The sequence below is a fragment of the Glossina fuscipes genome, unplaced genomic scaffold, assembly GCF_014805625.2.
Source record: "Glossina fuscipes isolate IAEA_lab_2018 unplaced genomic scaffold, Yale_Gfus_2 1, whole genome shotgun sequence".
Classification (NCBI taxonomy): domain Eukaryota; kingdom Metazoa; phylum Arthropoda; class Insecta; order Diptera; family Glossinidae; genus Glossina; species Glossina fuscipes.
The window spans coordinates 43,129,498-43,143,850 of record NW_023998415.1 but is presented as its reverse complement, the minus strand read 5'-3'; positions in this window follow the sequence as shown (position 1 = coordinate 43,143,850).

The window sequence follows — 14,353 nt, the reverse complement described above, 5'->3', positions numbered from 1 at the left end:
ATTATTTGTTTACTTTTGACTTGTTAAAAAAAAAAAAAAAAAATTAACAATAAAATGAATAACATATTAACTGAAAAGAAATTTCAAGTTATTTTACTTAAAGTAAAGCGATAATAATGGATTTAACTAAAAGCCAAGGTTTGGGTTTTTAGAGTGTATTTCCAAGTAAGGCATACTAACTGAATCAAGAATATGCTGAGTTATGATTCATCAACTCATTACAAGAAGAATTTCGGTATTATTTAACATATATACAAACATACAGCATACAGCTTACAGTTTATGTTATGCGATATAATTAAGTTTTAATTATATTCAAGTATGAATATCTATCGCATTGTCGTCTCTCGTCAGATCAGAGAGAGATTAGCATAGGGAAAAAAATCTTTCTTACTGCCTTAGGATATGCTATAGAATTTTAGTATTTTATTTTGTTTGTATACATAATCAAGTCGATAAGGCCGAAAAAATTGAACTAAAATCAATACAACTGACAAGAAGCAAGAGGCAAGCAGAAGAGGCGAAGAAGAAGGCTTGCTTAGGTTTATTTAACGAAGCATTCGTTAGTTCTATTGTTCAGATTAGTGAAAACATGCTCAATTTAAGCGATTATTTTACATCTTTTCCTAAACGTATGCTATATTTTTAGTTGCACTTAAGGGGCAGAGCTCGAGTAGATGGTATTTTGATCATAGTGTGCAAGTGTGGTTAGTAGTCATTTGTAGATGATATTTTGATCATAATTCATGCAAGTCAGATAATAGCGGTTTGTAGTCTTTGTCTTTATGTGAACAGTAAGTAAGATGTTTGTTTGAACTTGTTTCTTATGCATTCGCTCTTCAAGGTATTATATGTTCATTAACACCATGAAGGATGATTCAAAATTCATTCCTGGGAAATGGATTTAAAATTTAAGAAATTACAACGTCATAACTGTATAAAAAATGGAAGTGATGAACTTGATCATATCATCCGGTGAGAAGTTGCATTTTAATGCAAATATATTGCAAAAATTTTTAATTCTTTAATATAACTCTCTGTTCGCTTGTCCATCTCTCGGTTTGCGCAAGTTTGTAGTATTTATGGTAAATATTCTCGCATTAGTGAAAATGAAGATTTCGCCTCAAAAATGGCAAAGGAGTTTGGAAGTGACTTCAACTTTTCCAAGCACGAGTTTATGCGATAAAAATTTTTATTTTGAAAATAGAGAAAATCAGCCGCACCCCCTCCATATTACATTGTTGTGTAATTAACTGAATAGATTGAATAGATATATCACTCGTTAGTCTCTATTCCTTAGAGACAAGTTTTTGTTTCAATACATGGCCCATATTGTATTGAAATTTTCCAACTTTGATATTTGTCTGATATTGCAATTTGAATTTCAACCCCATCTAGGCCATTAATTCAAGCAACTAAGTAAGCAAAAAAAAAAAAGAGACTTTTTTTTTTTTTTTTAGACCTTGACTTTGTTTGTTAACAATTGGGTCCGTCAGCAGTGATCAATGGAATGCATTCATTTTAAAGTATTTCTCTAAGGCGTTTCTCTAGAACGATTTGGCATAAAAACCACGGTTGGCGCCTTTTCGTCGTTATTTGATCTTAATCTTTTTACCTGAAGTGTTCGCTTGTGACAGCAAATAATGACATCTTTGCTGCGGACCAGATCTACGGAATCCGATTGATACTGCATTGCAGTAATTAAAATTTTAATTCAGGAAATTTCCTCTCCGTAGTCATCGACTCGATCGTTGATGATTCCTTTTTATTATGGGTATCCGCGTTAGCCGTTTGGAACACCGCTTTGTTATGCTCGAATCGCACATTGTTGGATATACTGCTTTTTGGCATCTTGCCGACGTATGCCCGACATATCTTCGATCGTTGAGAATAACTTTTTAGGTATTTTTGATGAGCTTTTCCTTTCGAACGCGCACTGCATTCCATATCATTGATATCGTAAACCATTCATTACAGAGTTGCTGAGAAGAGTTTTCATAATTTCATGCATCACTTTCGAAGTGAAGCGTTTTTTTGTGGATTTTTCCATTCCGGATCATTCCATTCCATGCCATCATTCCAATCAATTTGATTCATAAACAAAAGATCGAAATGATGTAACATTTTGATAGGCGCCGCTTAAGGTGCAGCGCTTGTTAAAAACAATATGGACTTGCATTAGAAGTGATATCGATGTGCCAGTTCAGGAAATACTTGATCAATGCGTCAGTTTGTCATCTTTATTATATAATTTATAACTTTTGGAAATTCTGAGAAAGCTTTTAGTACGATTGGGAAAACATATTCTAAGCTTTAAGAGAAGCATCAGTTGAGTCTCAAACAAACTCAGACAAACTTGCAGAGTATATTACTGAAAAAACATGAACAAAAAAACAACGGATAATATGATCTTAGCGACATTCATTCAGTTTTTTCATAGCGACATCTTTGTACAGCAAATATGAGTGATCAAGTGCGATCAGTTTTATGAGATAGATGACTTTCGTCATTAGTCATTTATTTTTTACATATTCGAGTTCCGATTCAACGCCCGACCGGCACTTGTACACGACTTCATTTCAAAATACTTATAGTCCAATCGCTGTAGCTGGCCGCTATTCGAATCTTTCTGTTTTTCGAGCCGTCGTTTATGCGCATTCAAGTTCTTATCGACGGCCAAAGTTCTATGGCTCCCCGTTATATTTTCTCAAATTTTAATCGTCGATCATTAGTTGCATATAAATTTTGGTCGCGCTACCTAAATTCGACCAACGGTCTTGCGATTTGTAACAACGACACCCATGTTGACCCTGCGACATTTAATATATTTCTTTATAAATGATCCTCGGGCAATGATTGTTTGAAATAAGTCTGACCGCTTTTTATGCATATATAAAGTGAATTGAAAAGTTCACTTTACACATTACCGAGAATGATCATGCTTCACGCGTCTTTAACATGGAGTATAAATAAATATTTGTAGCAAGCGTTAGATGTTGTCATGTGTCTTCGTTCGCCGTCCATGTCCATTTATCGTTCTATTTGTAATAAATCGCAAGACGATAAATCGTACTTTGGATAGAATTCAGCCATAGTTTAGATTTAAAAAACAAAACGAAGCTATCTAGTTAGTAAGGCATGACAAAAATATAGCTCGTTATGGATTTGAACTGGACTTTTTATTGGGAAAAATTTTATATTAACATCTGACGTAGATCTAAGTAATGAATATATATATATATATATATATATATATATATATATTGATCATTTTCATTTGTTTGTGTTTATCGGCTCATCAGAGAATACAAATTGAAAACGTGTGAGTAACTAGTTAATTAGTTAGTTGCGAGAGAAAGTGTACTCACGTGAATACACGGTATTTGTCGTGAACTTTTACCTTGATATGTTAGGTGGCGTAGTGGACCATTGGATACGCGTCACTTGACACATAAGTTATTTACAAAATTTGATATGAAAGCAATTTCAATAAATCGAAAACATTATGACAAATGCTAACATATCGGTCCGTGTACTCGCTTTAGGAGTATGCGAATGAAGAAAACTAATGAACTCTTGAGGTTATAAAATATACCACCGACGACAAGAAGCGGCAGCATTGGCAAATTGTTAATATGGGCACAAAATATAATTCAAATTGCCTTCGGTCATAAACAAGAATGAAGTGGATGCGCTTAGTTAAGAATGCCTTTCCTTGTGCTTTCCATCTGTGGCTATAATAAGTTACGCGATGCAAATAAATAAATAAAAGTGACCAAAAACGGAGGGAATTGCAAAGAAACACGACCGTTCAATGTAATATTATTAAGCAACTCTAAGCCAATAGTAAACAAAGCAATTGAGTGAAAAGTTGCCCAGTTATAGTAAAGCTTATGCAAACGCTTGTCTACTTATATGCCTACAAACACATGAACATAATACGTAGAAAGTTAAGAAGTATATTTATCATGGCTGAAGCAAGCAAAACCATCATTAGAATAAAATGATAGAGACACACAACTTCGAAAACCACGATGTGATAAAGAATCGTTACAAGCGAATAAACAAATAAAACGAGACAAAGCAAAAATTGGCAAATTGAAATTTTATACCATATATGCAAGCGTTTGTGTCGTTTGAGTGAGCGAGCGCGCGCGCGCGCGCGCTCTCGAATATGAATGCATTTGTGCATGTGCATACATAATACAATCATTTTTATATAAAAGAAAGTTTGAAAAATTGAAAATTAAAAATATGAACAAAAAAAAAAAAGAAAAGAAAAAAGGCAGAAAAAAACAGAAAACAGAAAACAGAAAACAGAAAAACAAACAAACAAACAAACAAACAAACAAAACATAATAAATGTCCAATTGAATTGCAATTGAATGAAAATAGTGCCGTTTGGCTTAAATGAAAGGTTAATCAAAGAGGTCAATATTATATGCTCGCCTTAAAACGCTTGAACATACATGCTTCGACTTATTTCGAGGTACACACGTTTGTGTGCTTTTGGATAAATATTTTAATTCAATTTGAATTGATTTATAATCATGATTATTGCTATGATATGTTCTTCGTATCAACTAGAAGTTACCGTGGGCAAGACATGAAGTCCCCTCGAAATTCTTTCCAATTAAATCGTTTTCACATAACACGCATGTATGTCCATATATTGCGATTACAAGCGTATTTTGTAATTCTATTTTTTGTTTGCAACTTTAAAAACTTGCGCAAGATGGGCGATATGGGCTTGAGTGTTCATCTCTGAGTTTCGAAAAATTTGCAAAGATATTTCAATATGCATCGATTATGTTGAAAAATGGTTGTGAACTGAGAAATTTGAAAATAGATATTTTGAAAATAAACGATTAATTGCGAATCATTGTGATCGCTTCATGGTGTAGCCCCGTTGGCCTGCTTGAGTTTCAGCTTCACTGAAAGTTTTTACAATTATCTAAGCTTATGAATAAGTTAAGTTAAGCTCGAAGACTCATTTATAGATTTTTGAAATGTCTTGTTATAATATTTCCTCCGTCCGAAAATATGATATACATTTTGTTTTAATTTTGTTTTATCCAAATATATAGATATAGATTCGAAGCTATAATTTTAATAATAATTCTAAAGCTTTTTTTTCGCAATTTCTCCTCTTCTTTACTAAAAAACACTTTCTCAGAAATTCGACTCGCAATTAAGCAGCTTGCTGTCATGTATTTGGTTAACATCAATTATTTGGCCGTTTTGCATCTTCTTTGCGGCGCTTAATAACTTCTCCAGTGTTTTACTTGCATTGGTTCAATGCGAGATATGACATTAACCTTTGGTTGCCATTTGAACGCAGCATTAAAGAAAATTTGCGGATTTTCTAAGAACAACGAATTTTAATTTAATTTTCTTTTTTTCACTTTTTAGACTTAAAAATTACCTTTGATCGATGCAAAATTGTTGCTTATCAGTCGCTTTAGGATACCTGAGGAATTTCTGAACAAGAGCAATTTTTACGAAATATAAATCATGCTTACGGCTGGAGGAATTGAAGTTCTCTAAAATTATATTTTCAGAAAATTAATTATAAAGGCTTTCCTTTGAAATTTCCTTGACAGCACCTTGACGTTGAGCTTATGAAATATTGGGCATGAAATTTGTTTAGTTTTTTTTTTTTTTTGTATTTACTATCGGTGGGAAAGCAGCAAGTTGTTATAAAATAACATAAAATTGATATCGAATAATAAATAGCGGTATTTACGTATTAACGCCACCGCGGCAAGAATGTTCGTAAAAAACCAATAAAAAGCAAACTTTAAAACTAAATAGCAGATAAACGATAACATAATGTAATGAAAAGAATCAGTTAAATAATGACAGTGTAATAATGACTTGCAGTCATTGCGATGACGATGTACGATGTACGATATCATATAAGTTTAGCGTATAAAATAAATAGCTCTCTCTCTTTTGCGCTAACATATCGTACACAAGCTAGTAGGTGCTAAGTGCTACTGAAAGTGATACAGAACATATATAATATGTATATGATATTCTGTCTGTCTCTCTCTTTCTGGCAGCTAAGCCGCTTTGATGTTTCTAAGGGAACGACTGATAACACTTAGGCTTGTGTTGGAGGCCGTTCGAATACTGAATCAACTAGGTAGGCATAATGATGGGCAGCTCATTTGGGTGCTTGGATGTTCAGGTGTTGAAGAAAACGACAGGGATGACTAGCTAGCTACACGGGAGAGCCCGAGAGGCCTTGTTAGGTCCTGAACCGTTTTGTGGCGTACCAAGAAGCCACATTAACACACTGGTATCGCAATGGGGATAATGTGCAGGACAATGGCAGGCAAAAAAATTTACAAAATTTTCCGGTTGAAAGACATGGGCATGTTTGATACCGATGCATGCATACCGATTCTATGTGAATGTGAGACCATCTGCAGAATTAGACACCAAGTGTTTCGTGAGCATTTTACTTTGCCGGACACGGTATCGTGCTCCGATCCAAAGAAGCTGGCGGGATCCATAAAATTCCTAAAAGTAGGGGCATGAGTGAGCATAATAGATCTCCTAGGTCATGGTACGTCTTGCCCACGTAATTATTAATGAATATATGATATGTTTATAACGTACGATATACACGATATCGTATAAAAACTAATCTTGGATAGGTAGGAAGAGAATTTCTCTTTTTTTTTTTTTTTGAAATGTTTTACAACGCATTTAATTTCCATTGTGCGTTTATTAAGATTTTATTCAGGCATCATCGCTCAGCATTTTAAACGCACTTAAATCATCTGATTATAATCAAGAATCTATGTTCAAATTATAAGTTTGAATGTGTGTGCGTGTATATATATATATATATATATATATGTGTGTATGTGTGTGTGCTTTCATGTACATTGTATACTTAGGTAAACTTTGACTCTCGTATATGTTAACACATGTAAGTTACTACATGGAAGATATTGTTAGTGTTGCTGTGGCGTTGTTATTACTGCTGTTTGAAAATGATTGCAATGGTTATGATTATGATGAACACAGTTAACAAGACTTTCATAACATATCACAAATGTATAAATATTTATATTTATAGATACATACATATATGTATATATATATATATGTATATATATATATATATATGTATATGCACACATGTACACTTAAAGTGCTAGGCATTTTTCCCTTTTCGTTACCCACTCACTTGTTCCGTATTATTTCGTTTGTAACTCCTTTTGTAAGCAATCCTTTACCTACAATCGTTTGTACACATTACACTTAGTCTGTGCTGTATGATGTAGTATTGTTTTTCGCCGTTTCATATTAAGCAATAAGCGAGCGTAGCAAGTTAATTATATTGTTTGTAACACATGGGAAAATTCGTGCATTATCACTAAGTCCATCCTTCCTTTCTTTGTTTTTTTTCATATTCACTTTATGAAGATAAAACTTTGCCAAAAACATGATGTGTTTCAAATAAATGAATTTGAAAAGTTTTCAAAATAAACGATTAACAGATACATTATGAATAAGTATGAGATGCCAAAACGATTTTATCCGATTTATAAGAAATCATTCTTTGAAACATCTCCGGAGTCTAGTGTGTAGCGAAAACACCTTAGCCATTTAAGGTAATTATTTCAATTATTGGGAAAAAAAACCAGGATACGAATCTTGTTAAACAAAAAAAAAAACAAAAAAAAAAAAAAAAAACAAGAAGAAAAGAAGGATTCAAAAATGAAAATTTTCCGTAAATTTTCGATATTTGGAGAGATGATGAGTGTCTCAGATTCGTTTTATGACGTATCTCGCTTAATCATATTTCCTTAGTTTTGATTATATTTGATGTTAGGCAATACGAAGAACGTTTTTTTGTATTGCTTTTACAAGCAGAAGAAAATAAAATGCCAATAAAAAATCTTGACGGTATAGTTAATGTTCTTACCTTCGTTATACGTTTGTCGTTGTCTGTCCGCTTAATTGTGTGTTGGTGGGTGTAATATTTTCCCACGCTTAACCCGATACTTTTTCTCAATAGCTTGTATGCTTAAACATTGAATTTCTTTCCTTCCTTTTCTTTTCAAGTTTTTTTTCCTTTCTTTCTTTCTTTCTTACATTTAATAATGTTTTGCAATTTCATACTTTAATCTTTGCAGTTTTAGTGGGTGATTACCGTTGAACGCGTTGCGCGAAAAAAAAAAAAAAAAATGTAAACAAAAAAAAAAAATAAGAAAAAAGATTGAGGAAAGAAATAAAACAACAAAACACCTGAGTAAATATTCTTCAATTCAATTTAATACTTTTTTACTCGTAACACTATTCTTTGCTTTTGGTTTTAACTCTAAGAATTCAATTCAATTTATGATACGTGAGTAACTGTATAACAGTACATATAGTCTATACAAGAATATGTATAAATATGTATGGTATCTGTGTATGCATTTAAGAATATATCAAAGACATATCTTTTCAAGAAATATCGTGTGAAAATTTATTCCTTATTTTTTTGTATTTTTATTATTATTTTTTTTTTTTTCTGTTATATTATCAAAATCATATCAGTGGTGAGAATTGTAAACATACTAGAAACCAAATATTGGGTAATGCGATTACATATAAAGGTAACTGTAATGTTAAAAAAAAAAAAAAAAAAAAAAAAGAAAAAAAGAAAAATAATCAATTTTCTGTACGTCAAAGTGTTAGGTCAGGGCGTTTGCAAGCAATATGTTAGAGTCACTCTCCTAAGTCTCAATTCATTCCAATAATTAATCTAACTTAGCTTATGATCTTTTCAAAAATGTTTTTTTTTCTCTCTTTTATTTTTTTTTTTTTTTTTTATCAATTTCTCTTAAAATTTCAATCCCTTTGACGTTTACAATATATAAATATATATATATACATATCTTGAAATATTTCAACTTTTGCTCAGTGTATTTTAATAATAAATCACTTTATCGTTATATGCATTTCGTAGTATTTCTTACGCCTGTATATATAATAATATATATGAAATCCCCACACAAAATACCAATAATGTATATGTAAGTAAGAGTAAAAAAAAAAATAAATAAAAATAAAAGAAAAAGAAAAAGACAAAGAAAAGAAGCTCAAGGTAAAGTTGTTTTATTGTTGTCAGAATGATAGCTTTTAAGGTAGACAATTGCATCCTGCAGGGCACATAACTCCTACTGAAAATCAAGCAAAGATAAATAGAAAGAGAGAAATATAACACACACACATACACCCACATGTATATATATATATATATATATATATATATATATATATACACACACACACACACAGGCATACAAATATTCATTTTATAATAACCATCTAGGCGAAGCAATTTTATGCAAACATTCCTGTTGTGATATTTAGATGTAAACAACCAGCAGCAACAGCAACAACAGCAGCAATAGCAACAGTAAGCCGAACACCAAAGGAAAAACTATATATATATATATATACATATAATATAATTTTGGGTACTTTTACGCGGGCGTTAAATTCGAATGAATGTCTTCGTCTGTGATCTTCATAATTGCATGCATTTTATTGATAACTTGAAAGTGCCCTTACCAAACAGTTTCTTTAAATATATTCTTCACCTAATCAGGGAATTTTAAAAAGGAAAGAAAGAAGCTCTCAACTTACTGTAAAATGAATTTAATGAAATCGATTATCTATTAATGGCCGAATAGCTAACAAGTAAGAAGATTATATTCTGCGGAGATAGAATTTCCTATACTCACCATTATGCTTTTCGCATTCTACTCTCCAAGTGCTTTTATTTGATACCCATATCGCTGGTATTATTAAGAAAAAGGCAACCGCCGTGTCTACCATATGCACTTTAGAATTAACCCATTTTTAGGCAGATGGACGAGTGTACAAAATAGTTTTAGACATCTTGTCTTGGCTTGTTTGCGTTATGATATAGATAAGCCAGAAAATCTCGAAAAAGCCAACAAAAATAAAATTTAATTGCTCGTAACCCTGTGTGAGGATGGCCGGTTGCTTCCATTTTTGGACCGAAAGAGTAGAGTACTTCGTAAGGTATATGTGAACAATGTCAGCCATTTAACTTGAATAGTTTCCGAGTAACGAGCGAAAATTCGAAAAATTTTGTTAAAAAAAAAACTGATTTACTTTCAGTTTACGCTCCACTAAGCGCCTTCGCTCTGACCGATTTGGCCCATTTTCAATAGCAAGCCGAGAGCAGAAACTTCCAATGGTTCTATCAAATTTGAAGTCGATATCTTCGCTTTTGCGATCTGGAGATTGCCACAAATACTCACCCCGTCAACGCACAGACGGACGGACATGGCTAAATCAAGTCAGAATTTCACGCTGATCAAGACTATGTACACTTGATGGGGTATCTGAAGTTTCCGTTTGCGTGTTACATATATATTATGTAAAAGAAACAAGATGAGTGGCTATAAATATATGTAAAAAGTTATGATTGTGACAATTTCAGGTCAAAATCTTTTCTTTTTTTTTCTTCTAATTTTCTCGCTTGAGATTGCATAAATTTTCAAACTTTAATCCAGGACACAACGAAGACATCTATACTTCACTTTATCGGCTTTGAAAATTTCATTAGTTGATATATGCAGTACAATTGAAGGAGCAGTGGCAGCGAAGACCAAGTGCTTGAAGCCTTTATCTTCGATAAAAATTCATTTATGTATTTGTATAAGAGAACAGTTACGTTCAGAGCAAGCGGGACATGTTGACACCTGCAGTATAGCTTCTACACAATATATGATAGCAGTAGAGGACGAAATAATATCGTCTCGGTGCATTGAACATGTATAAACTATAGTGCACTCACTGTATCAAAACAAATTCAAAGATCATCATTATTATTATTATTATGATTATTTTAACTTTTGAACCTATTGAAATCTGTTTTTAAACTAAAGGAGAAAAAATTAAGCACTAAAAAGAAAAGTTTTTATATTAACTCTAGTCGTCTTAAATTGATATTAAGTTCCAAAGCTGAATGCGATTCTTATCATAAAGGAATAGTTTTGGGATCTTTACAAAGAATTGGTCCACAATTCGAAATTGAGAAAGAAAAGTTCTTTAGGATCCGTTAATGGTTTGAAAATGTATGGCCAGTCGAGGAATTAAATGAAATTTAACACAAGCCTAGTATTGATGATAGGTAGTGTTGTAGATTTGCTTCTATAATTTTTTTTTCATTAACTTTTCTTCCAATGCATTTCTGAGAAGGTTCGACTTTTTCATGATATCGTTCATAATTAAAGGTGCAGTAGCAGCAGATTTCGCCACTTAATCATTGCCCATTGCCCGATATGATCGATACAGTGCTCAAAGCATTCTAATCTTATCACCGTATGTTGCGGTGGCCCCTCTTCATCTGTTAATGGTGCTTTTAACGCCGACAAACTATCAGTTTTGAGTTGATTTTCTTGAGCAATGTTAATAGCTTGAGGGATAGCTGTGGCTTCAGTTGTGAAAGTTGACGCATTCAGTATGCGATTAAGCAGAACTTGAAGCATCTATCACGGCAGAGACACGAGGCGGGTAGCGACATATTTAGAGCGGTCTATTTGTGTCCTATTTCCTCTTTTACTTCTTCTATTCTTCATAGACTTTCCGAAATTTCCTTTAGACTGTTGCAAACGTTTTGACAAACGAATGATACTTCGATAGACAGGTTTACCTTTTTTACGCAGGTGCTGCACGATCAATGGGTGAATAAAAGTGCAAAATTTTATCTTTGTATTTGTTGTCGCTTGTAGATAATGAGAAAAATGTCCAATGTTTTTTGTATTCCTATTTGTATTTTTGGGGCCTTGTCCCTTGATCAATTTAGTCATTTTCTTAACCTATTTTTTTCTGATAGGAAATGGGAAAATTTTAATTTTAACGAGAGAGATTTATTAAGTTAAAATGCAATCAGGAAGTGTTATCAGGACCCGACTAACAACTGATTGTTTATCCAATACGAGCATATCAAGTATCACTCTTATGTTACAAAAGTGAAATAAATAAAATCTGGTTAATTTCAGACATCATTTTTCTGTTTTACTTATACGAAATTTATCGTTTGGAAAAAAAGGAAAAAGAAAAAAGTTGAAATGAAAATATAATCTGGAGTAAATTGAGAATTTTAAACTTCCTTTTGTCAGTTGAATAATTTATAGAGCGAGAGCAAGTCTTATGCGATTCATATGCCAGCCTACCTAGCTATATAAAGGAGAGAAGAAAGAAAACTCATTTGATATTTGATTTATGTTCATAAATCTCGGCAAATCTGTTGCATGCAACGAGCATAATATGCGACAATTATCATGTGGGTGGGTTAAATGGTGGCCAACCAGAAAAACATCATACAAATGGTATTATTGAGGTATATTGCATTTACGTGTGCATGTGTCTGGTAAGTAAGAGGATATAAATCTTCTTTTTACGGTATGTGAAACGCAACGAAATCAGGTAACCTTATAAAGAAAGCTACTACCTTTGAATTTTGTGTGCCAGCTAACTGGAGGTAGTCATATACATAAAAATGTATATATATATATATATATATATATATACATATATATGTGCATATATGTACGCATGTATGTACTTCGGCAGTGGCCACTATTTCATTTAGTTCAGTTGCTTAGCTTAGCATCTTGTACAAAAATAAAGCTTATCGCAATTTCATCGATATATATGTATGTATGTATATATCTGCATTTATCTGCATACAGGTATTCATCCTTAAACCATTTAGGGTAAAAAGCAATTCGTTTGTTGTTTTTATTGTGCGTCTGACTGGCTATTCAATGGGTGTCTGAGAAAATGCATATTTACAAATAGCCTAAGCCAAGTATTTAAATTAGCGTTTGCTAATGGAGAAGTTTAGATTTGCTGCAAGGAAATTGTATTCGAGAAACGGATAAGAAAACTGAATTCTGAATACTCAGCATGTCAAGCAAACATTTTACAAGATGCGTAGAGTTTTTATTTAATTGCGCGTTGATTAAGGCGCCTTTTCCTATGGGCTGTAATAACTTGTGTTGTTGTACATTTTAAATAGAATTTTAAAACTTTATTTATTTATTTATTCTTATATATATAGATCGGAAATCATTTGAATTCGAGACTGCCGTGATGGTCATTGGACTGCTTAATTAAGTCAAAATTTGACGCTGATATTGAATTACCTTATAATGAATTATGCCTGCAACAGGGGAATTTTCATAAGGAAGTATGGATTTTCAAAAAGGATATGGTTTTAAATCAGATTAAATTCTCTCCAAGTTAATTAAGGAGCTGATGCTACGTAACAAATAACCTCGCTATACAAATCAATGGACTGCAATCCATAACTCATAGCAATTATTGCTTTAAAATTGGATGCCAGTAGGCGTATGGATCAATTAATAAACACCATCAAAATTTCTATATCGTGTAAGAGTAACCCATAGCGTGTTTGCAAAGAATTTCCTTTGCTTCAATTCTATATCGATCGAGGGACACTTTATAGTTTTCGGTAAAGCAGCCTATATGGAAAATATTCAGAAAGGTATTTTATTTTTAATCCTATTTTAAAACCTTATAAGAAAATGGCGGTGTTCGCCGGTCAAGGAAAAAGTTCGTGGCATTTTTTCACTGAAAATTGTTATTGATCTTTATGAACAAGTACGATTTTCATAGATAAACTTGTGCGTTTTTCTGATAAAACCATTACATGCCGTCATCGTTACACGATTTCCCGATTTCCAAGCGAAAAACTGAACCAAGTGTCTTTGAAAGGCTCTTTTCACAACTTAGCCTAGAGAGTTTTACAAAGAGTGACACACGAGCGGTAGAGTTGAACGAGTTAAGGTCCGGGCTATAGCATCCGCGAATGCATCAAAACTTTTCAACTTCAGGAAACTACTGTAAAATTTTCGAAAATTTATTTTTTTTTTTATACCCATCACCGAAGGCTAAGGGGTACATTCATTTTGTCCAAATGTTTGCAACGCCCAGAAGGAAGCGTCAGACACCCATAAATTACATATATATTCTTGACCAGTATCAAATTCTAAATCGATCTAAACATGGCCGTTTGTCCATGTGTCCATCTTCCCGTCTGTTTAATGTCGGATGTAAACATCCTCCAGGCCGCGATAATAAAGCTTTGAATTTGCCATAAACACTGGAAGTTCTTGCATGCAGCGTTGAATCGAAAATGGTCTAAATCGCTTGAACTGATAACAGTTCAGTTTTTCAAAACGAATAACAAGTTACTCATGCTAATTGCTCAGAAACTACAACAGATATATGTATAAAAATTTGAACGCACATTGTATGAAGCGATGCTGTAGGCCCCGTG